At 42.5% G+C, this 25608-nt stretch overlaps 1 protein-coding gene across 1 annotated transcript in view; it reads left to right on the forward strand.

Annotated features, from left to right (window-relative positions):
* Positions 1-7949: 7949 nt before the first annotated feature.
* Positions 7950-25608, forward strand: part of FGD3 (FYVE, RhoGEF and PH domain containing 3) — a 64271-nt gene continuing 46612 nt past the window's right edge. Inside the window, exon 1 of the mRNA XM_059889036.1 lies at positions 7950-8296. The gene's annotated coding sequence lies outside the window, so the exon portion shown is untranslated. The remainder of the gene's footprint in view (positions 8297-25608) is intronic.

The following is a 25608-nucleotide window of genomic DNA, read 5'->3' on the forward strand; positions in this document are numbered from 1 at the left end:
TGTTCCAAACAAAGCAGCAAGATAAAAATCTCAGAAGAAGAACTAAGTGAAGTGGATATAGGCAGTCTACCCAAGAAAGAGTTCAGGGTAATGATCACAAAGATGGTCAAAGAACTCAGGAGAATGGATACACAGAGCAAGAAGTTAGAAGTTTTAAACAACTAGTCAGAAAATATGAAGAACAACCAAATGGAAATAAAGAGTACAATAACAGAAGTGAAAAATACAATGGATAGAGTTAACAGTAGATTAAATGATACAGAGGAACAAAGAGGTGAGCTGGAAGACAGAGTAGTGAAAACCATTGCTGCTGAACAGAAAAAAAAAGAAATGAGAACAGTTTATATGACCAAAAATCTCCCCCAAAACAAAAGCCCAGAGCCAGATGGCTTCACAGGGGAATTCAATCAAACATTTAGAGAAGAGCTAATGCCTATCCTTCTGAAACTCTTCCCAAAGATTGCAGAGGAAGGAACACTTCCAAACTCATTCTATGCGGGTACAATCACCCTGATACCAAAATTAGACAAAGATATCGCAAAAAAAGAAAATTACAGACCAATATTACTGATGAACATATATGCAAAAATCCTTAACAAAATTCTAGCAAACAGAATTCAACACCACACCATGATCAAGTCGTGTTTATCCCAGGGATGCAAGGATTCTTCAGTATACACAAATCAATCAATGTGATGCACCAAATTAACAAATTGAAAGAGTAAAACCAAATGATAATCTCAATAGATGCAGAAAAAGCTTTTAACAAAATTTAGAATCCATTTGTGATAAAAAAAAAATTCTTCAAAAAATGGGCATAAATCCCTATCAAGCTACCCACAGTATTTTTCAGAGAACTAGAACAAATAATTTCACAATTTGTATGGAAATACAAAAAAAAAAACTCAAATAGCCAAGGCAATCTTGAGAAAGAAGAATGGAACTGGAGGAATCAACCTGTCTGACTTCAGACTATACTACAAAGCAACAGTCATCAAGACAGTATGGTACTGGCACAAAGACAGAAATATAGATCAATGGAACAAAATAGAAAGCCCAGAGATAGATCCATGTACCTATGGATACCTTATCTTTGACAAAGGAGGCAAGAATATGCAATGGAGAAAAGACAATCTCTTCAACAAGTAGTGCTGGGAAAACTGATCAACCACTTGCAAAAGAATGAAAGTCAAAAACTTTATAACACCATACACAAAAATAAATTCAAAATGGATTAAAGATCTAAATGTAAGACCAGAAACTATAAAACTCCTAGAGGAAAACAGGCATAACGCTCTCTGACATAAATCACAGCAGGATCCTCTATGATCCACCTTCCAAAATAATGGAAATAAAAGCAAAAATAAACAAATGGGACCTAATAAAACTTAAAAGCTTTTTCACAATGAAGAAAACTATCAGATCAGATCAGTTGCTCAGTCGTGTCTGACTCTTTGTGACCCCATGAATCGCAGCACGCCAGGCCTCCCTGTCCATCACCAACTCCCGGAGTTCACTCAGACTCACGTCCATCGAGTCAGTGATGCCATCCAGCCGTCTCATCCTCTGTCGTCCCCTTCTCCTCTTGCCCCCAATCCCTCCCAGCATCAGAGTCTTTTCCAATGAGTCAACTCTTCGCATGAGGTGGCCAAAGTACTGGAGTTTCAGCTTTAGCATCTTTCCTTCCAAAGAAATCCCAGGGCTGATCTCCTTTAGAATGGACTGGTTGGATCTCCTTGCAGTCCAAGGGACTCCCAAGAGTCTTCTCCAACACCACAGTTCAAAAGCATCAATTCTTCAGCGCTCAGCCTTCTTCACAGTCCAACTCTCACATCCATACATGACCACAGGAAAAACCATAGCCTTGACTAGACGGACCTTTGTTGGCAAAGTAATGTCTCTGCTTTTGAATATGCTGTCTAGGTTGGTCATAGCTTTCCTTCCAAGGAGTAAGCGTCTTTTAATTTCATGGCTGCAGTCACCATCTGTAGTGATTTTGGAGCTCAGAAAAATAAAGTCTGACACTGTTTCCACTGTTTCCCCATCTATTTCCCATGAAGTGGTGGGACCAGATGCCATGATCTTCGTTTTCTGAATGTTGAGCTTTAAGCCAACTTTTTCACTCTCCTCTTTCACTTTCATCAAGAGGCTTTTGAGTTCCTCTTCACTTTCTGCCATAAGGGTGGTGTCATCTACATATCTGAGGTTATTGATATTCCTCCTGGAAATCTTGATTCCAGCTTGTGCTTCTTCCAGCCCAGCATTTCTCATGATGTATTCTGCATATAAGTTAAATAAGCAGGGTGACAATATATAGCCTTGATGAACTCCTTTTCCTATTTGGAACCAGTCTGTTGTTCCATGTCCAGTTCTGACTGTTGCTTCCTGACCTGCATATAAATTTCTCAAGAGGCAGATCAGGTGGCCTGGTATTCCCATCTCTTTCAGAATTTCCCACAGTTTATTGTGATCCACACAAGTCAAAGGCTTTGGCATAGTCATTAAAGTGGAAATAGATGTTTTTCTGAAACTCTCTTCCTTTTTCCATGATCCAGCAGATGTTGGCAATTTGATCTCTGGTTCCTCTGCCTTTTCTAAAACCAGCTTGAACATCAGGAAGTTCACGGTTCACATATTGCTGAAGCCTGGCTTGGAGAATTTTAAGCATTACTTTACTAGCGTGTGAGATGAGTGCAATTGTGTGGTAGTTTGAGCATTCTTTGGCATTGCCTTTCTTTGGGATTGGAATGAAAACTGACCTTTTCCAGTCCTGTGTCCACTGCTGAGTTTTCCAAAGTTGCTGGCATATTGAGTGCAGCACTTTCACAGCATCATCTTTCAGGATTTGGAATAGCTCAACTGGAATTCTATCACCTCCACTAACTTTGTTCGTAGTGATGCTTTCTAAGGCCCACTTGACTTCACATTCCAGGATGTCTGGCTCTAGGTCAGTGATCACACCATCGTGATTATCTGGGAAAATATAAGCAAGGTGAAAAGACAGCCTTCAGAATGGGAGAAAATAATAGCAAATGAAGCAACTGACAAAGAATTAATCTCAAAAATATACAACCAGCTCCTGCAGCTCAATTCCAGAAAAATAAATGACCCAATCAAAAAATGGGCCAAAGAACTAAACAGACGTTTCTCCAAAGAAGACATACAGATGGCTAACAAACACATGAAAAGATGCTCAACATCACTCATTATCAGAGAAAGGCAGATCGAAACCATAATAACCATCTCATGCTGGTCAGAATGGCTGCTATCAAAAAGTCTACAAACAATAAATGCTGGAGAGGGTGTGGAGAAAAGGGAATCCTCCTACACTGTTGGTGGGAATGCAAACTAGTACAGCCACTATGGAGAACAGTGTGGAGATTCCTTAAAAAACTGGAAATAGAACTGCCATATGACCCAGCAATCCCACTGCTGGGCATACACACCAAGGAAACCAGAATTGAAAGAGACATGTGTACCCCAATGTTCATTGCAGCACTGTCTACAATAGCCAGGACATGGAAGCAACCTAGATGTCCATCGGCAGATGAATGGATAAGAAACTATGGTACATATACACAATGGAATATTACTCAGCCATTAAAAATAATATATTTGAATCAGTTCTAATGAGGTGGATGAAACTAGAGCCTATTATACAGAGTGAAGTAAGCCAGAAAGAAAAACACCAATACAGTATACTAACGCATATATGTGGAATTTAGAAAGATGGTAATGATGACCTTATGTGTGAGACAGCAAAAGAGACACAGATGTAAATAACAGTCTTTTGGACTCTGTGGGAAAAGGCAAGGGTGGGATGATTTGAGAGAATAGCATTGAAACATGTACATTATCTTATGTGAAACAGATCGCCAGTTAAGGTTTGATGCGTGAGACAGGGTGCTCAGAGCTGGTGCAATGGGATGACCCTAAGGGATGCGATGGGGAGGGAGGTGGGAGAGGGGTTCAGGATGGGGAACACGTGTACACCCATGGCCGATTCATGTCAATGTATGGCAAAAACTACTACAATATTGTAAAGTAATTAGCCTCCAAGTAAAATAAATTAATTAATTTAAAAGAAAAAAATGGGCATAGAAGGAACCTATCTTAACATAATAAAGGCCATATGCAACAAACCCACAGCAAACATTATTCTCAATGGTGAGAAACTGAAAACATTCCCTCTAACATCAGGAACAAGACAAGGATGTCCACTCTTGCCATTTGTATTCAACATAGTTCTGGAAGTCCTAGCTATGGTAATCAGAGAAGAGAAAGAAATAAAAGGAATCTAGCTTGGAAAGGAAGAAGTAAAACTCTCACTATTTGTAGATGACATGATACTGTACATAGAAAACCCTAAAGATACCATCAGAAAATCACTAGAACTAATCGGTGAATTTAGTATAGGCACAGGATACAAAATCAATACACAGAAATCACTTGCATTCCTATATACTGACAACGAGAAATCAGAGAAATAAAGAAATCAATTCTATTTACCATTGCAACTAAAAGAATAAAATACCTAGGAATAAACCTGCCTAAGGAGACAAGTCCATTCTAAAGATCAGCCCTGGGTGTTCTTTGGAAGGAATGATGCTAAAGCTGAAACTCCAGTACTTTGGCCACCTCATGTGAAGAGTTGACTCATTGGAAAAGACTCTGATGCTGGGAGGGATTGAGGGCAGGAGGAAAAGGGGACGACAGAGGATGAGATGTCTGGATGGCATCACCGACTCGATGGACGTGAGTTTGAGTGAACTCCAGGAGTTGGTGATGGACAGGGAGGCCTGGCGTGCTGCAATTCATGGGGTTGCAAAGAGTCGGACACGACTGAGTGACTGGACTGAACTGAACTGAAGGAGACAAAAGAGCTATATGCAGAAAACTATAAGACACTAATGAAAGAAATCAAAGATGACATAAACAGATTGAGGGATATTCCATGCTCCTGGGTTGGAAGAATCAATATTGTGAAAATGACTATACTACCAAAAGCAATATACAGATTCAATGCAATCCCTATCAAATTACCAATGGCATTTTTCACAGAATTGAAGCAAAAAAATTCACAATTCAAATGGAAACACAAAAGCAATCTTGGGAAAGAAGGATGGAGCTGGAGGAATCAACTCACCTGATTTCAATACTACAAAGCTACAGTCATCAAGACAGTATGGTACTGTCACAAAAATAGAGGTATAGACCAATAGAACAGGATAGAGTCTGGAGATAAACCCACACACATATGGGTGCCTTATCTTTGACAAAGGAGGCAAGAATACACAACGGGAAAAAAAATTGTCTCTTCAATAAGTTGTGCTGGAAGAACTGGACAACTAAGTGCAAAAAAATGAAATTAGAGCAGCTCCTAACACTATCCAGAAAGATAAAATTAAGATGGATTAAAGATCTAAATGTCATTTATTTTGTTGCTCAAATTATTCCGGCTGTGGCAAGTAGGAGCTCCTTCACGTCAAGTCCTGATTTCTGTTGACAATCTATTTTGTTCGTTTGAGCATTTCCTTTCTTTCTGGTGCCATAACTTCAGGCACATTTTGTATTTTCAGGACAAGGAAGGTATGCTCAGGGGTCTGTGCTGGGTTGAGCTGCCCTGGGCTGCAGGGGTAAAAGGCTGGCAGCTGGAAATCAGGTGGAATTGGCAGCCCTCAGGTTCAAGTCCCCAGGCCCTCTGCAGGTACAGATGAAATCTGGAGCTTGGGGACATCAGGGCAGGGTCTAAGTTGGATTCTTTGTCCATAGATGCTCTTCTTGGCTAAGTGAAGGAAGTGTTCAAAATTGAAATTTGTAATCTGTTTTTTCCAAGAAAGAGTTGTTCTAGGTTTTAAACATCATATTCTCAGAGGATTGAATTTCAGTAGCTGAAGCTGAAATTGCACTTGTCATCATTTAAGTTCATAATGAAAACATGTCACCAGAACTCTTCCAAATTTTGCCAAACTTCTCACTAATGCTTTTTCCCTTTTTGGGATCCCGCACTTCTTTTGTTATTTCTCCTGAATCTCCCCTGGATTGTCATGATGTCTGGGTCTTTCCTTGACTTTCTGATCTAGATTAAAGTATATCTCTCTGGATAAGATAAAGCAGTACACTGAGTCCCTTGGACTTCAAGGAGAACAAACAAGTCAATCATAATATACATTCATTGGAAGGACTGATGCTGAAGCTGAAGTTCCAATACTTTGGTCACCTAATACAAAGAGCCAGCTCATTAGAAAAGACCCTGGTGCTTGGAAAGATTGAAGGCAGGAGAAGAAAGGGATGACAGAGGACAAGACTGTTGGATGGCATCACTGACTCAATGGACAAGAGTTTGAGCAAGCTCAGGAGATGGTGAAGGATAGGGAAACCTGGTGTGCTGCAGTCCATGGGGTTGCAAAGAGTTGGATGTGACTGAGCGACTGAACAACATATCAAATCACTGTAGTAAGTATACTCTATGAGTTACCTTATTAAAGTGATGTAACATTTTAATTTTAAAATTCTAATATTTACAACATACTAAAAAATTATTCTTTGCCTCTCCTTGAACTTCCAATGAGGAATTATGAATCAACCTAAAAACTTTCATTATCAATAACTAAACCTTTTCTTTTTTTTTTTCTCAGTATCATTCTATTGGTGATGACAATTGAACAATACACATAAAACATAACTGTTCTTGAGTAACTAATAATTGTCAAAGATTATAATTGTACAATATTGAGAACTTTAGCACAAAATATAATTATTGGAGGACAATTCCTCTACGATATTTGTGGCCTCTGCCACACATTATCATGAGTCTGCCACAGGTATACATATGTCCCCTCCTTCCTGAACGCCCTAAGGAACATATTAGCACATTCTCTTTGCAAGTTGTTTTGATGCTACCACAAGTGTACATGTATAGATAAATTCATAGAGTGAAAAGTGAAGACTTTGAGGTTTCAAACCCACTGTGTCCTCCCAGGCCCCTCACCAAGGGGACTTCAGTGGGCATTTGTAGGCCTGCAGACATTGAATTATGAAGATGTTAATGAGATCCTGGACAGGGGAGTGAAGGACACTCAGGTCCGGTGGGAAGCTGAGACACCACTTCTCAAGGTGTTGGCGAACTGGGCCAGGAAAGATGGCTGGCCTCGCAGTTTTCTGCTTCACACCCGTGCCCTAGGTCTGCTCAGTGCTGGCCAGTTGTGGTTTTGGCACTTTCAAAAGTATATGACACACCATTCAGTCCAGGCTTATCACTTACAGAGGAAATGACCTCAGCAAGGCATGTATCTCCTTGGTGATCTTGGCAGAAAACTCCATGATGACTGTATTCACCTTACTCACCTTACAGGTGCACAGCTGGAAACAAACAAGTAAGTCTGTGTCACATTCACGGACAGGGCTCAGGGGAGCTGACACACCCTGAGGATCCAGGCTTCAGTTAGCATTCTCCAAATGAGGGGTGCAGGCAGGTATGAGCGTAAAATGTGAGTGTGGAGGCAAGCCTGAATGTGAGAGGCACACACACCCCCTACACCCATAGTCTCCAAACAAAGGACTCTTTAAGCAGATGAGTATTCCTTGTAGGCATGTGTTAAATGTCCGCACACTACATCATTGTGGTGATGAAGCATTTTAAATGCCCTGTTGCCACAGAATCTTCTAAAAAAGTCTGCAAGAGAGAAGGTGGGTGGCAGAGGTATTCAGAACAAGAAACAAGGCCCCTCACAGCCTGCCAGGGCCTCCTCCTTTGCCCATGGTTGTAGAGACTCCCTGGCCCTACAGGTCCCACCAGCTCCTCGCCCACCCTCCCCCACCCTTCCTGTTACCATGGTGACAGTCGGCATCCCAGGCTGCGGGCTGCGGGCTGCACTCCCCTCACCCCTCCTGCTGGCTCTGGAGGAGCAGGCGGGCTTTGTCAGGGCTCAGCGTCTCCCTGCAGCTGTGAGATTAGACAGAGAAGAAAAGAGGCTGCCGTGGGTGCCACTGGGGCCCCTTGAGGCCTGGAACAGGGAGGCAGGGCCACTCCAGACCACCAGCCCCGAGCTCGTGGGGTTCCTGCCAGCCTCACCCTGGACTAACTGCCCACAGCACAGCGTGCCCAGAAGGAGGAGGCCCACGGCACCCCAGCGTGGGAGACTGGGGTGACATCCTGCTCCTTGGTGACCTGCTTGGGGTCTCAGGCAGCAAGCTGTCCCAGGCAGGAGTGGCCAATGGGGCTGCCCAGGCCTGTGGGTACCCCCTGGCTCTGCTTGTTTGTGAGTTTCATGGGTTTCCTCGCCAAGGGAAGGCGGTGAGTAGACCAATGTCTGAAAAGGGGAGAGTTTTTCTCGTTTCGGGTGGTGTTGAAGTCCTGGGTGTCACTTCCCTGGGCTCCTTGGGTGCTGTATTCTCCGGGGTTGTCGGGCTGGGTTGGAGCGCTCCTGCTGTGTGACTTGAGGAGGGGTCTGCCTCCATTTGACTGCACCAGGGTCTAGGCTGACAGCCTGGGCTGGCTTTGCTGAGGGGTCCCTGGCTCTTGAACAAAATTGTCCAGAGTATTTTTTGAACAAATGCAGAATGTTGGGTTCTGTGATGGGACCTGGTTTAATTCTGAATTTCCCTCACCCTCACCCCACTCTTTCTTTTTTCCCCCTTTTTAAATGGATGGGAAGGGAATAGACTGGGTGCTTTAGAAATACCCCTGCATGAGGTTGCCATGATAACAGGGATTTCATATGTCAGGATTGTCTTTTTTTTTTTAAGTAGACTTGTTATTTTAGTTTTAGGTTCACAGCAAAACTGAGGGGCAGGTACAGAGATTTCTCATATAACTCCCAGCTGCTTCTCCCTACCTCCCCCATTATCAGCCTCCCTCACCAGGATGGTGCGTCTGTTACAACTGATGAACCTACTTCAACACATCATGATCACCCAGAGTCCACGTTTTACATTAGGGTTCACTCTAGGTGTGAACGTTCGGTGGGCTTGGACAAATAGCAGGTATCCACCTTTATAGTATTGCACAGTGTAGTTTCACTGCCCTAAAAATCCTTTGTACTCCACCTAGTCATCCCTCCTCCCTTAAACCCCGGCAAGTCCTAACTCCAGTAATTTTTCCAGAATGTCACACTGTTGGACTCATACAGTATGTTACCTTTTCAGATTGGCTTCTGTCACTTAGTAACCTTCATTTTAGGTTCCAGAGTTGTCTTATTATTTCTTTCTCTTTCTCACTTACTTTCTTCTAGATTAGGAAAACCAGCCCTTCAGATAAATGTGGATAAGGGGATTTTTTTCTTTAAAGAGAGTGTAAAGTGCTTATTCCCAGGTTCTTGGTGACCCCAGGCTGTCCCTGGCTCTTTGATGGTGTGTTCCCTGTCTACATCTATGAATCAGGACAGTGAGAAGGTCTAAGCTGTCATTGTGGGTTTCTAGGGTGACTGGGGGATGCAGCATCACAGCTTGAATTAGCTTGATGTAAAAAGAGTGAGTCGGTGAGGGGGGTCTGTGCGCACATGTGCTCAGACTCAATTCAAATGACAGCAGCTCACCTCAACCCCAGATAGGCTGTTCACGAGAGGTGATATTGTGCAGGCTTATTTTGTGGCTTTTCCTTCCGTGTCTGGCCAGTTGGTCAGCTGAAGGCCAGCTGTCTTTGGATGCAGGGCCTGCTCTCTGTAGACAAGAGGGTGACGGGCAAGCCAGGTTGGGCTGGATCCCACTGACACAGAGAACCCATCAGGCAGAGCTTGGGTTGGGCGTGTTTCCTCATCTGCACTTTGGGGGATCTTGACAGCTCATCCTCCGGCCCTTAGTGGCTCGCTCGGTGACCTCAGTTAGGGCTGTGGGGGGCCTGGCCCTGCCCTAGGCACCAGGAACAGACCAGCTCACACAGGTCTGGGGGGCTCAGAGCAGGACACATCTGCCTGCCATGTGGGCAGGGGGAGCACACACCACCAGTGCTTCAGTTCTCCCAGGTGTCCAGTGGTGCTTAGTATGTATGAAAGGAGCTGAGGGGTGCACTCTGCGGCAGATGCAGCCTGTCTGACTTAAGCATCTGCCCGGACTGAGGGGACACCCTACCCAAGCTCTTGAGCACCAGTTCTGCCTCACTCCTATAGCTTCAGGCTAGCTTTGGGGGCATCCACCTTCTCCGGGACATCCGGACATCCGGGACACCCACAGCTCAGCATTCCCAGCCCACCCGAGGCCACCAGGTGTCTATGTGGTCCAACTGTGTCCAGTGAGAGGTGAGGCACCTGTGTTTGCAGCAGTCTGTCTGGGAGGAACTGAGAAGCCATGCCTTCTGGGCCAGAACCCGCCCCCTGTGTACACTGCTGCACCCGTGCCCTTCACATGCTGCCAAGGAACGTGGTCCTCCTGTCCTCACTCCATGCTCACTGAGAGGCTGTCAGCCATCTGCTGCCCTGGGGCCACAGGCAAGATCCCTGTTAGAGCTCGACTAACTGACTAGCCAGTCACTGTGTGCACGTGTGTATGCTCAGTTGCTCAGTCGTGTCTGACTCTGTGTGACCCTGTGGACTGCAGCCCGCCAGGCTCCTCTGCCCATGGGATTCTCCAGGCAAGAATACTGGAGTGGGTTGCCATGCCCTCCTCCAGGGATCGTCCCAACCCAGGGATCGAACCCAGATCTCTTATGTCTCCTGCATTGGTGGGCAGGTTCTATACCACTAGCAGCACCTGGGTGCTAGTCACTACTAGCAGTCACTACCCAACTACGAACCAACTAGTTGACTTCCCTCCTTCTCTGTTCTCTCCCTTTCCCTCCTTTTCCTCCTTCCTCCTTTCCCTCTCTCCTTCTCTCCCACCTATCATAAGAGCTGGATGTATTTGCAGACAGAACTCGTGAGTGTGTCGGAGGGTGGAGTGTGAAGCCGCATGATCGAGTTGTATAGGAGTTCTGGACTTGGGCCCACCCTTGCAAGAACCTGGGTGTTGAAAGAAGGCAGGGGAGAGCGGAGGGCTCTGCACCAGTGAGCTCAATTTGGCCAGTTTAGTCCAAGTCCTCGCCCCACTTCCAGGTCAGATTCTTATGACTTATTAGAACCTGTGAGCATTCTTTAGTCTAAAGAGTGGAACCCAGAAACACACCCAAGGAGCCCACTCAGAGGGGGTCTGAGGAGTGGGAGCCCTTAAATGACCACCCACCCTCCTGGCTGCCCCTCCCAGCTTTCTGCCCCCTGCAGGAACAAGGGAGAGGGGACAGCATGGGAGCAGATGGCTCACTCCACCTTGGCCTGGCTCTGGGGTGAGAGCTCTGTCGAGTGTGTTTTGAGAGAATTCCAATGGACTTGCTAGAGATCCAATTGGGGATTTTAAAAATGAGAAGTTACTAGTGATATATGCTTGAACAGATGAACAGGGAAGGCCTGTGTTCTCCTGGTACATTATTTTATATCTCAGAATATTCCAGGAGGACTGTGCTGGATGAGGCCAGAATTTTTTGTTGAATGCATCTTATGCTGAATTTAGAGTCTCCTAAAATAAACTGGCATCCCATGCAGATGTGGGGTTATAGCTGTCTACTTCCATGTTCTTAACATCATGTCTAAAGGACCCCTCATAGCTGCTGCTCTGACTGCAAATTGGATAAAACTGCAGGCCTCTAAATATAAGCTTGGGGCCTCCTGGTCAGCAGGCTGTGACTTTTCAGCAGCCTGTGCTGCTTCTCCAAAAATGGGTGCAGGAGAGCATGGCTGTTACTGTTTTGTCCTAGATGATTGGTCAAGGAACCCTGGTGTGGATGGGGGTCTAGCCAGTGTCCTCCTGTGGGGATACATCACGTGCAGGGAGTATCCTCGGGAACAGCTGAAATGGTAGCCTTTCTTCCTAAAGTCAGGACCTGCTGCAGAGAAGCTCCTCCCTCCCTTCCCCACTCCCTACATATATGAGGAGCCTAAGAGCTTCTGTGGCAAAGTGGGCAACTGCTGTCTATTCTCCCCATCATCCTCTGTCTTAAACCAAGCTTCAAAAAATTTTGTCTGCAAAATAAACTATGCTGCCTAAAAAATAATCAATTGCAGGAGTAGGCAGATGCTCCCAGCCCGATATTGCTTCCTGAGACTGTCCCTCAGCTTCGTGCTGTGTTTAGTCACTCAGTGGTGTCCAACCCCATGAACTGTAGCCCACCAGGCTCCTCTGTCAATGGGGATCTCCAGGCAAGAATACTGGAGTGGGTTTCCATGCCCTCCTCCAGAGAATCTTCCCAACCCAGAAATGGAACCCAGATCTCTCGCATTGCAGGCAGATTCTTCACCATCTGAGCCATCAGGGAAGGCCTGTCCCTCAGCTTCAGAGCCCTGCTAAGGGACACTTAGGTCCTCTCCCCTTTCCCTCCCCTAATTCTTCCCTCCCTTCACTCGTTTTTGGTTTTGTTTTTTTTTTTTTACTAGGACAGTGGTGCTGTGAGTAGATTCCAGTTCTCTCTAGCTATCTTCTCCCAGAGCTGCCAGCATATCAGTGCCCTGAAAGGAAGCCCTCTAAATAAGCAGAGCTGTTGCGTTCTGAACTGCCTTTGGTTGATCAGGAGCAAAGATGAAGGAACTGAACAGGAAAGAAAGAGTCCAAGTGACTGTGCAAATGCCACCAGGCCAACTCTGATGTGGGTGGAGCCTGAGCATGCAGAGGAGACCCTAATCTCCCTGGGCTCAGCCATGTTCTGCTTGAGGCTGTGCAGTTGCCAGAACAATGTTGGAATCACTCTGTATCCAGACACCTGGACCTGAAGAGTGGGGCAAGGCCACTCTTATTTCCTTACTCCTTCATGTAGCTCTTTATTTACACAATGACATTTTTTTTTCTTACAGGGTTAAAAAAAAAAAAAGCATCCCAGACACAGCACTTTCCTTTCAGTGTCTATCATCAGAGCTCTTTGTTAAAGATAAGAGGTTGCTTCCACTTCAGGCTTGAATGTCACTGCAGCCTATGCCAGGGCCTCTCTGTAATTATCCTGTCCTGTCTGGAAAGCTCTTAAATGCCACTTCATCTAAGGGCTTGAGGCCGAGATTGCTTCTCCAGTGCGATGCCAAAGGCTCCTCTTGGCTGAGATGACTAAACTGTCAAATATTTTTAGAGCAAGTCTTCTTTTAAAAAATAAATAAGAAAAGTAAAGTGAGTGATGATTAATCAGCTCCTCACTGCCTCCACCTTGGCATCTGACATACAATTTTCCCCGGGAGTCCCTGTAGCCTCGCGTTGGGGTGAAGGGGCTCCCCCACTGTCATCTGGCCAGGATGTGGCCTCTCAGGACCTGTGTTCACCCTCCTAGCTGCCTGATTGATGGTGCAAATGGGTGAAGTTCCTCAAGTTTAGGAAAAATTTTCTGCCTTTGAACAAAACATACTTTCAGTTTAGAGCAATCTAGAAAGCTTTTTGCAAAAACATGTTCTCGGAAAGCAGAATTACATTCAGAGTCCTTTCTTTTGGAATTGCTTGACCACATTTTTCCTCAGAGAGATTTAGGACAGCTAAGTAGAAATTAAAAATTCCATACGTAAACAGACATGGAGACAGCTGGCTCTGACTCTGTAATGACTGGAAGTTTTGAATCTTGAAAGAGCATGGAGATTTTATTAGCTTATTTTTAAATAGGTTGGCTTTTCTCCCAATTGCAAATATAATACATGTTCTTCATAGAAATTTAGATATTACTGAGAAGCGTTGAGAAGAGGAAACCCAGAAGCTCACCACCTGATAGTGGCAAGATTTATGTGGGCCTGGAAAGATTTCCCTCTTCCTTTCCTGGGTCTTGTCTACTGATAAGTGGAATATTCATCAGAATTTGTCATTGGGGCCTGAAAGCTGACCAAGTTGCCCCCCCTATCCAAAGCTTCTTGGATTCTCATCCCAGCCTCCCATCCAGCTGTTTTGGTGATGTTGCCCAGCTTGTTGAAGGAAGTACAGTGTTGGACACTGTGTCCCATCCTTGGGGCCTGGCAGTGCCCCCAGTGCCTGCTGCTGTGTGTCCCATGGGACCGGTGAGTGGAAGAGGCACAGGCACAGGACCCACTTGTGCCAGTGTTTCTCTCCTTCCAAATGATTTCACTTAGCATAATACCCTGAAAGTCTAAACGTGTTATTGGAAATGGTAAGGTTTCATCTTTTTTATGGCTGAGTAACATTTCATTCATGGTGACTGGAGCCATGAAATTAAAAGATGTTTGCTCCTTGGAGGAATAGCTATGACAAACCTAGACAGCGTATTAAAAAGCAGAGACATCACTTTGCCAACAAAGGTCAGTATAGTCAAAGCTATGGTTTTTCCAGTAGTTGTGTATGGATGTGAGAGTTGGACCATAAAAGAACGCTGAACACTGAAGAACTGATGCTTTTGAATTGTGGTGCTGGAGAAGATGTTTGAGAGTCCCTTGGACAGCAAGGAGTTCACACCAGTCAATTCTAAAAGAAATCAACCCTGGATATTCATTGGAAAGACTGATGCTATAGCTGAAGCTCCAATGCTTTGGCCACCTGATGTAAAGAGCCAACTAATTGAAAAAGACCCTGATGATGGTAAAGATCGAAGGCAAAAGGAGAATAGGGTGGCGATGGTTAGATAACATCACCAACTCAAAGACATGAATTTGAACAGACTCTAGGAGATAGTAAAGGACAGGGAAGCCTGGTGAGATGCAGTCCACGGAGCAGACATGACTTAGTGATTGAAAAAAGTTTTCATTTTGTGTGTGTATATGTATGTATATATATATATATATATATATATATATTCCATTGTGTATATATCTCTATCTGATTGAAAAAATTTTTCATTTTGTATATGTGTGTGTGTATATATATATATTCCATTGTGTATATATCTCTATATGTGTATATATCTCTATCTGTCTGTCTCTATCATATCTTCTTTATCCGTTCATCTATCATAGAATATTTAGTTTGCTTCCATATCTTGGCCATTATAAATAATGCTGCAGTTTATATGCAGCAATGCTCCTATGTTTATAGGAGTGTCCAAATTAGTGTTTTTGTTTTTCTCAGAAAAATGCCCAGGAGTAGAATTGCTGGATGATATGGTAGTTCTGTATTTAATTTTTTGAGTTCTATATTTAATTCTTTTACTGTTGTTCATAGTGGCTGCACAAGTTTACTTTCTCACCAACAGAGCATGAGGGTTCCCTTTTCTCCACATCCTTCCTAAAACACTTGTTATTTGTTATCTTTTTGATAACAGCCATTCTGACAGATGTGAGGTAATATCTCTTTATGGTTTTTACTTGCATTTCCCTGATGATTAGTAATGTTGACCATCTTTTCATGTGTCTGTTGACCATCTGTATGTCTTCTTTGGAGAAAAAAATTCTATTCAAGTCTTCTTCCCATTTTTTTAATCAGGGTGATGTTGAGTTTTGAGTTTTTTTGTATCTTTTGGATATTAACCCCTTATCAGATATATGGTTTGTAAATATCTCCTCCCATTCAGTAGGCAAGATTTTCATTTTGTGGATAGCTTCCTTCACTGTGCAAAAGCTTTTTAATTTGATGCAACTTCCTGTGCTTACTTTTGCTTTTGTTTCTCTTGCTTGAGGAGACATATCCAATAAATATTTCTAAGACTGATGTCAAAGAGGATACTGTCTATGTTTTCTTCTAAGAATTTTATGGTTTCAGGTCTTACATTTAAACCTTTAGACCGTTTTGCATTTATTTTACTATATGGTGAAACATAGCTCACTTTGGTTCTTTCGCACTTAGCTGTCCAGTTTTCCTAACGTCATTTATTGGGCTATCTTTTACCTATTGTATATTCTTGCTTCCTTTGCCATAGAGTAATTGATCATTTAAGTGTGGGTTCATTTCTGGGCTCTCTATTCTGTTCTATTGATCTTTGTGGCTGTTTTTGTGCCTGTACCATACAGCTTTGATTACTGTAGCTTTGTAGTATAGTCTGAAGTCAGGGAACCTGATAATTTCAACTATGTTCTCTCTCAAGATTGTTTTTGCTATTCAGGGTCTTTTGTGTTTCCGTACAAACTTTAGAATTATTTGTTCTTTTTCTGTGAAAAATAACAATGATATTTTCATAGAGATTGCAGTGAATGTGTAGATTGCCCTGGGTAGAATGATTATTTTAACAATATTAATTCTTCTAGTCCAGGAGCACAGTATATCTTTCCATTTGTGTTGCCTTAAATTTTTTTCATCAATGTCTAGAGTTTTTTGAGTATGGATCTTTTACCTCCTTATTTGGATTTATTCTTGGGTGCTTTTGTTCTTTTTAATGAAATTATAAATGGGTTTGTTTTCTTAAGTTCTCTTTCTGATAGTTCATTGTGACCATATAGGAATCCAACCAATTCCTGTATATTAATTCCATATCCAGCAACGTTACTGAATTCATTTACTAGTTCCCATAGCTTTTTGGTGGTATCTTTAGGATTTTTTATAAAGTAAGTTTCCTACATACAAACAAACTCCATTCTGAGAGTATGTGCATAAGTCCAATTTGTTCATAAGTCCAACAAAGTTAGCCTCAGTGCAGTTCAGACGTTCACTCGTGTCCAACTCTTTGTGACCTCATGAACTGCAGCACGCCAGGCTTCCCTGTCCATCACCAACTCCCGGAGCTTGCTCAAACTCATGTCTGTTGAGTCAGTGATGTCATCCAACCATCTCATCCTCTGTCGTCCCCTTCTCCTCCTACCTTCAATCTTTCCCAGCATTAGGGTCTTTTCCAATGAGTCAGTTCTTCCCATCACATGGCCAAAATACTGGAGTTTCAGCTTCAACATCAGTCCTTCCAATGAATATTCAGGACTGATTTCCTTTAGGACGGACTGGTTGGATCTCCTTGCAGTCCAAAGGACTCTCAAGAGTCTTCTCCAACACCATAGTTCAAAAGCATCAATTCTTTGGCACTCAGTTTTCTTTATAGTCCAACTCTCACATCCATACATGACTACTGGAAAACCCATAGCCTTGACTAGACAGACCTTTGTTGGCAAAGTAATGTCTCTGCTTTTTAATATGCTGTCTAGGTTGGTCATAACTTTCCTTCCAAGGAGTAAGTGTCTTTTAATTTCCTTGCTGCAGTCACCATCTGCAGTGATTTTGGAGCCCAAAAAAATAAAGTCTGACACTGTTTCCACTGTTTCCCCATTTATTTCCCATGAAGTGATGGGACCGGATGCCATGATCTTCGTTTTCTGAATGTTGAGCTTTAAGCCAACTTTTTCACTCTCCACTTTCACTTTCATCAAGAGGCTTTTTAGTTCTTCTTCACTTTCTGCCATAAGGGTGGTGTCATATGCATATCTGAGGTTATTGATATTTCTCCCGGCAATCTTGATTCCAGCTTGTGTTTCTTCCAGCCTAGCATTTCTCATGATGTACTCTGCATATAAGTTAAATAAGGAGGGTGACAATATACAGCCTTGACATACTCCTTTTCCTATTTGGAACCAGTCTGTTGTTCCATGTCCAGTTCTAACTGTTGCTTCCTGACCTGCATAGATTTCTCAAGAGGCAGGTCAAGGTGGTCTGGTATTCTCATCTCTTTCAGAATTTCCCACAGTTTATTGTGATCCACACAGTCAAAGGCTTTGGCATAGTCAATAAAGCAGAAATAGATGTTTTTCTGGAACTCTCTTGCTTTTTCCATGATCCAGCGGATGTTGGCAATTTGATCTCTGGTTCCTCTGCCTTTTCTAAAACCAGCTTGAGCATCAGGAAGTTCACGGTTCACGTATTGCTGAAGCCTGGCTTGGAGAATTTTGAGCATTACTTTACTAGCATGTGAGATGAGTGCAATTGTGTGGCTATATAGTACTGTACTGTAATAAGTTTATAATACTTTTCACATAAATGATACATGAAAATAAACACACAAAATAAAACATTTTTAAATCTTACAGTAACTGAAAAGTACAGTACAACAGCTAGCATACTGGGTCTGGCATCAAGTGAACAGACAAGAAGAATCATTAACTGGAGGAGGTAGAGGAGGTGAGAGATGGTAGGGCTGAAGGATCACCAGCAATAGGAGATGGAGGGCAAGTTTCACTTTAATTCGCCCCTGATGTCGAGGGAATGCACATTCATATCTTTGAAAGTTTGCAGCTTGACTATTTGTATGTAGGGGATTTACTATATATAGTATCATGTCATCTTTAAACAGTGACAGCTTGACTTCTTTCTTTCCAGTTTGGATTCATTTTGTTTCTCTTTCTTGTCTAATTGCTGTGGCTAGGACTTCCAATACTGTGTTGCCCAAAAGTAGTGAGAATGGGCATTCTTGTCTTGTTCCTGATCTTAGAGTAAATGCTTTCAGCTTTTCACCATTGAGTATGATGTAGATTCTTGAAATTTTCTTTGTAGACAATCATGTCATCTGTAAATATGGACATTTTTATTTCTCCCATTCTGTTATGGATACATTTTAGTTCCTTGCCTTTATTGAGCTAGCTAAGGAATCTACCACTCTGATGAATAAGAATGCAGATATCCTTGCCTCATTCTCATTCTTAAGGAGAACTATGGGCTGTATTGTGTCCCACAAAATTTACATGTTAAAATCCTAATCTTCAGTACCTCAGAATGTTACTGTATTTGGCGATTGAGCCTTTATAGAGGTATAATTAAATTAAAATGAGGTCTTGCAAGTGGTAACCCTAATCCAATATGACTGGTGTCTTTATAAGAAGAAGAGATTAGGATATAGACACACACAAATAGATGAAACGCCATGTAAGGATGCAGAGAGAAGACTGTCATCTCCAAGCCATGGAAAAGGCCTCAGGAGAAACCAGCCCTACTGACACATGAATCTCAGACTTTAACCTCCGAAACTATGAGATAATAAATTTTTGTTATTGTTTCTATGGTATTTCGTCATGGCAGCTCAAGCAAACTAATACCCACCCTCTCAACCCAGAGCCCCAGAGATTATCACTACTTCAACTTCATAGACTAGTACTGCCTGTTCTTGAACTTCATCAAAACCAGCCTTTTCTGCTTGGCTTATTTTGAGATACATCCATATTATTGGTTATGTCAGTAATTCATTCCTTTTTGCTTCATATTAGGGCTATACCACCCTTCATTTATTCATTCTCCTGTGGCCACTTGGGTCTTTTTCCAGTTTTGAACTATTATGAACAGGCCTTCTATAGACTTTTGTGACAAAAATGGAGGTCTTTGTGTGGACAAATGTTTTCTCTTGGGTAGACCCCCTAGGAGTGCTATTGTTGGGTCATAGGGCAAATGTATGTTTAACTTCATAAGAAAATTCCAAGCAGTTTTCCAAAGCAGTTGTAAAATTTTATGCTTCCACCAACACTATATGAGATTTGTTTGCTCAGCATTCTTGTCAACACTTAGTATTCTCAGTCTTTTACATTGTAGTCCTTCTGGTGGGGCATGGTGATATCTCATTGTGAAATTAATTTGCATTTCCCTGATGGCAGGTGATGTTGAGCACTTTCCCGTGTGCTTTTTGTCTATTTAAATAACTTAGTTGAGTACTTACTTTAGTCTTTCCTCAAAAAATTGTTTTCATTAGATCACTTGCCTTTTTTTCTTATTTGATTTGTAGGAATCTTTTTTTTTCTTTTAACTTACCGTTAGCTGAAGGAAAATTGCTTCACAATATTGTGTTGACCTCTGCCATACATTAACACGAGTCAGTCATAGATATACATGTGACCCCTCCCTCTTTAACCTCCTTCCCACCTCCACCCCCCATCCCACTCCTCTAGGTTGTTACAGAGCTCCAGTTTGAGTTCCCTGAGTCATACAGTAAATTCCCATTAGTTATCTGTTTTACACATGGTAGTATATATGCTTCCATGTTACTCTCTCCATTTGTCCCAACCTGTCCTTCCTCCCCCACTGCCGACCTGTGTCCATAAGTCTGTTCTCTATGTCTGTCTCTATTGTTGTCCTATAAATAGGTTCATCTGTACCATCTTTCTAGATTCCATATATGTGTGTTACTTCATGGGAAATAGATGGGGAAACAGTGGAAACAGTGTCAGACTTTATTTTGGGGGGCTCCAAAATCACTGCAGATGGTGATTGCAGCCATGAAATTAAAAGACACTTACTCCTTGAAGGGAAAGTTATGACCAACCTAGATAGCATATTGAAAAGCAGAGACATTTCTTTGCCAATAAAGGTCCGTCTAGTCAAGGCTATGGTTTTTCCAGTGGTCACGTATGGGTATGAGACTGTGAAGAAAGCTGAGTGCCAAAGAATTGATGCTTTTTTTTTTTAATTTTTTTTTTCTTTTTACTTGCAATGCTAGTGATAGAACCAAAGGCTGCTATCTATATTAAACAAGAGAAACGTAAAGAATTGATGCTTTTGAACTGTGGTGTTGGAGAAGACTCTTGAGAGTCCCTTGGACTGCAAGGAGGTCTAACCAGTCCATTCTAAAGGAGATCAGTCCTGGGTGTTCTTTGGAAGGAATGATGCTAAAGTTGAAACTCCAATACTTTGGCCACCTCATGCAAGAGTTGACTCATTGGAAAAGACCCTGATGCTGGGAGGGATTGGGAGCAGGAGGAAAAGGGGACGACAGAGGATGAGATGGCTGGATGGCATCACTGACTCGATGGACATGAGTTTGAGTAGACTCTGGGAGTTGGTGACGGACAGGGAGCCCTGGCGTGCTGTGATTCATGGGGTTGCAAAGAGTCGGACACAACCGAGTGATTGAACTAAACTAATACAATATTTGTTTTTCTCTTTCTGACTTACTTCACTCTGTATAATAGGCTCTAGGTTCATCCACCTTATCAGAACTGACTCAAATGCATTCCTTTTTATGGCTGAGTAATATTCCATTGTATATATGTACCACAGCTTCTTTATCCATTCATCTGATGATGGACATCTAGGTTGCTTCCATATCCTAGCTATTGTAAATGGTGCTGCAGCAAACATTGGGGTACATGTGCCTTTTTCAATTTTGGTTTCCTCAGGATATATGCTAAGTAGTGGGATTGCTGGGTCATATGGTAGTTCTACTCTCAGTTTTTTGAGGAATCTCCATACTGTCTTTGTAGGAATTCTTTAAATAGTCTGGATACAAGTCATTTGTCAGGTAGATGTATTACAAATATTTTCTTTCTGTTTATGACTTGCCTTTTCATTTTCTTTTTTTTTTTTATTTTCAATATCATCCATATTACTTTTTTTTTTTTTTTAATTTTTAATTTTATTTTATTTTTAAACTTTACATAATTGTATTAGTTTTGCCAAATATCAAAATGAATCCGCCACAGGTACACATGTGTTCCCCATCCTGAACCCTCTTCCCTCCTCCCTCCCCATACCATCCCTCTGGGTCATCCCAGTGCACTAGCCCCAAGCATCCAGTATCGTGTATCGAACCTGGACTGGCAACTCGTTTCTTACATGATATTTTACATGTTTCAATGTCATTCTCCCAAATCTTCCCACCCTCTCCCTCTCCCACAGAGTCCATAAGACTGTTCTATACATCAGTGTCTCTTTTGCTGTCTCGTACACCAGGTTATTGTTACCATCTTCCTAAATTCCATATATATGCGTTAGTATACTGTATTTATGTTTTTCCTTCTGGCTTACTTCACTCTGTATAATAGGCTCCAGTTTCATCCACCTCATTAGAACTGATTCAAATGTATTCTTTTTAATGGCTGAGTAATACTCCATTGTGTATATGTACCACAGCTTTCTTATCCATTCATCTGCTGATGGACATCTAGGTTGCTTCCATGTCCTGGCTATTATAAACAGTGCTGCGGTGAACATTGGGGTACACGTGTCTCTTTCCCTTCTGGTTAGGGAGCCTTTTGATGAGCACAGGTTGTTCATGTTGATGAAGTTCATTTGTCAAGTTTTTATTGTATGGCTAGTGTCTTTTCTAGCCTAAGACATTGTTGCTTATTTCGAATGCATGTATGTTTTCTCCTATTCAGTTTTAGTTTTGGTGTTTGCAGTTAAGACTGTGATTCACTTCTAGTTATTTTCACATGTGTGGTGTGAGTGGTGAGTTAAGGTTCATTTTTCCATATAGATAACCAATTAATCCAGCTTGTTGAGAGGGTTTTCCTTTCTCATTGACAGCTGATGGCACTTTCACTGAAAATCAGCTGACCAAGTGAATGTGAGTCCATTTCTGGACTCTATTCTGTTCCATTGACCTACTTCTCTATCTGTATGCCAATATGCTGGGAGAGAGTGAAGGACAGAGAAGCCCAGCGTGCTGTAGTCCATGGGGTCGCAAAGAGTCAAACAACTCTTTTGTTGCTGACTGAATAACAACAATGCCAATATCATCACAGTGTCTTGATTTTGAATTTAATATTATTATAGTAATCATTTTACTTAATAAATTAAATCATTTTATATTTTATAGTAAGACCTGTGCTGCGGTAATCTATTGAACTAGTTCTCTGTTGGTGGACATCCAGAACACCTCCAATTTTCACCTATTACAATTATGACTGTACTGCATGTCCTTTCTCATCTGTGTGAGCATGAAGGATTGACACCTGGAGTGGGCACGGCTGGGTGGGAGGAGGTATAAGCTGTGTGTTGCCATCCTTGTTTTGGTCGAGGCTCCAGACTGCTTTCCCCAAGATGGTGCGGAGCAGGGGAATGGTGCACCCCAGGCCCTATACTGCCCCTTTCCAAGTCGACCTCCGGTGTTTGGTGCCTCTGGAGTGCTATCTCATGTCTTGCTTCTGTGCTTTGTCATGGAGACGAACCATATGAGGAAGTAGAATTTGTTTGTTTGTTTTGATTATCTATTCTAAGAAAATGATTAAATGAAAAAATGGCTACAATGATTATATGGCTAGAAAAATAAAATGATACAAGAGAAATCTCACTCCTACCCCTATCTTCATCCATCCCTTTCCTCTTGTTCTGTATAGATAGCCCATTTTAAACTGCTTTTAAACATTTTCAAACTTACAGAAAAATTATAAGAATTGATTCAGCAAGTGTCAACATTTTCCCATATTTAATCCCTCGTTCTCTCTGAATATATAGGCAGACTTTTTTCGGTCAGAACCATCTTTAAAAAAAAAAAAAAAACTTTCAGAGCTCACAGATGGAACATTTTGTGGCTAGAGACTTCCTCTTGTGTCACTCAGGTTCTGGTCATTCCATTTTAGTGACTAGCTGCATCGTCCTTTAAGGCAGTTTTGCCAGATCCCCCTCATTGTGCAAATTCCCCTCTGCAGTTGGCAGGTGGCCACGTGGTTTACCAGCAGGTCCCTCCTAGGTGGGTCTTGGTTGTTTCCAGCCTTCCTCTTAGCAGCCTGACGCAGGCTGCTGTACTTGTGCAGGTGTGTCTGCAGAACTGTGCCTGCAGAATGCCCACATTCATCAGAGAGGTGAATGCCGGGTCAAAGGGCAGATGTGCCGTTTCACTCTCCCACCAGCCAGGTGGAAAGAGCCTCCTCCCAGGCCTCACTTCCCTCCTCCCTCAGTCTTCGCCTGTCTAACTGGGAGGAAAGTTATCACAGTGTAGCTGTAATCTGTAGTTCCCTCATTACATGTGAGGTGGAGCCACTTCTCCTTTTCTGTGATTATCTGTTCCTAACCTTTGCCCAGAGCTATTGGGTTCTGAATCATTTCACAGCATCCTCATCTGGCCCAAATGATAGTGGCTCATCTGATGGCAGATCAGATCAGCCATCTGAATCTTAAAAAAATTAAAAAATTGAACCATTTTGCAATAAAACCAAATTTAGGTTGAGTCAAATTAACAGTAAATACATTGCTTTACATTTGGTAGCTGTTTTTTTATCATCCTTTTGTCTTTCCTGCTGCCTCACTGACACATGAACCAGATAGTTATTTAGAATGCGAAATGTCATAAGAGACAAGATTTTGAGAGAAAGCTAACTTTCTCATGGCCTTACAACAGGATTGTTCCATCTCATTAAAATATTCAGTACTGAATTTATAATCCCTAGATTATGGAATAGTTTTAGATGTACAGACAAGCTGAAAAGATAATATAAATTCCTATACCCTTCACCCAGCTTGCCACAACATGGGCATCTACAAAACCAGGTTCCATTTGTCAAGAAATTGGCATTGGTAGAATACTACAAACTACAGTTTGTAGTCAGATTTCACCAGCATTCAATCTGGGGTATCATATTTTATTTACTATATTGGATTTTTAAATTTAAAAAAATTTTAGACTGGTTTTACTTTCACAGCACTGTTAAGAGGGAAAAGGGATATTCCAATATATTCCCCGCCCCTGAACATTCATAGCTTTCTCATCAACAAGGTAGTGGTGCATAGCTTTCCATTAACAACCTCTCCCACCAGAGTGGTACATTTGTTACAACAGAGCAATTGTAACAGATTGAGCAATTGAAGAGAGAATTAGTTTCTCTTTTTATAAGTTTTTTTTTTTTTTAACAATGTAACTTTTTATATGAAGAAATAAAGCACCTTAATTTTAATGTTTTTAATGGCATGGGATTGTGAAGAGTCAGACTCGACTGAGGGACTTCCCTTTCACTTTTCACTTTCATGCATTGGAGAAGGAAATGGCAACCCACTCCAGTGTTCTTGCCTGGAGAATCCCAGGGACGGGGGAGCCTGGTGGGCTGCCATCTATGGGGTCGCACAGAGTCAGACACGACTGAAGTGACTTAGCAGCAGCAGCACAACATAATGAATAAATGTTGGTTTTACTATTTTTCATCTTTCTATATTTATAGCAACAGTGAGAGATTTTCAGTGTTCTGACAAAATTTCTAAATGTGCTGGAACAATGGTACTTTCCCCTGTTGGTCAGACTTTGCAGGCCCTTTTCTTGGTTTTGCACTGCTGTGCAGTAGGAGCTGCCTGCTGCCTGGCTCGTTAGAAGGGATTTGCTGATGCCCGCTCTGGGTCACTGTGATGGCAGAGGATACCCCATCAGGGACGCTGAAGTGGTATTGACTGTGTGGTTCTGATCCCCAAGGACACAGGGGGACTGTGGGGCGGAGGTGAGGGGGCACATACAGGGGGCCAGTAGCAATGCTGAGAGTAGGGTCTCTGATGGGAGAACAGTGGAGCTGACAGCTCTTGGACCATCCAGAAGAGTGGCTGCCCCGGGTGTATTCCAAGTTTCCCAGTACCAAAGCAGTGATTGTTCAATGCCCATGGTCCAGAATGGACATCTGATAGCTCACAAGAGTGTCCCAGGAGAGGCTGCTTACACCTACAGTACTGCAGGACAGCAAGAGCTAGTTCAGCTCTGATCAGTACAGGCAAGAGGATGGAGCTACTCCCAGCCCTGCCGCTTCCTGGTGACAAGGAAACTGGAGCCTCTGTTCTCTACCCTGCTATGGTCAGAGGATTTGAGATATTTGAGTGCCCACTCAGAATGTATGTGGGTGGGCTAGGCCTCCCCTTTTCTAGCAGGCGCTTTTCCATTGCTGGTAACCGTGAGTAAAATCTGAATTTGTTCCCACGGAAAAGCGTCTTAAACATCTTCAGAATCTCATATGGGCTCAGTTATGATCTCAAAGCTCAGTGCCACATACAGTACAGGTGAGAGGTGATTTTTGCCTGGAGCTAGTGCTTTTGTTGTCCCCTGTCTGCAGGAAAACCTCAGTGAAGCTTGACCACATGTTTGATTCT

The sequence above is a fragment of the Bos taurus genome, chromosome 8 (assembly GCF_002263795.3).
Source record: "Bos taurus isolate L1 Dominette 01449 registration number 42190680 breed Hereford chromosome 8, ARS-UCD2.0, whole genome shotgun sequence".
NCBI classification, from domain to species: Eukaryota; Metazoa; Chordata; class Mammalia; order Artiodactyla; family Bovidae; genus Bos; species Bos taurus.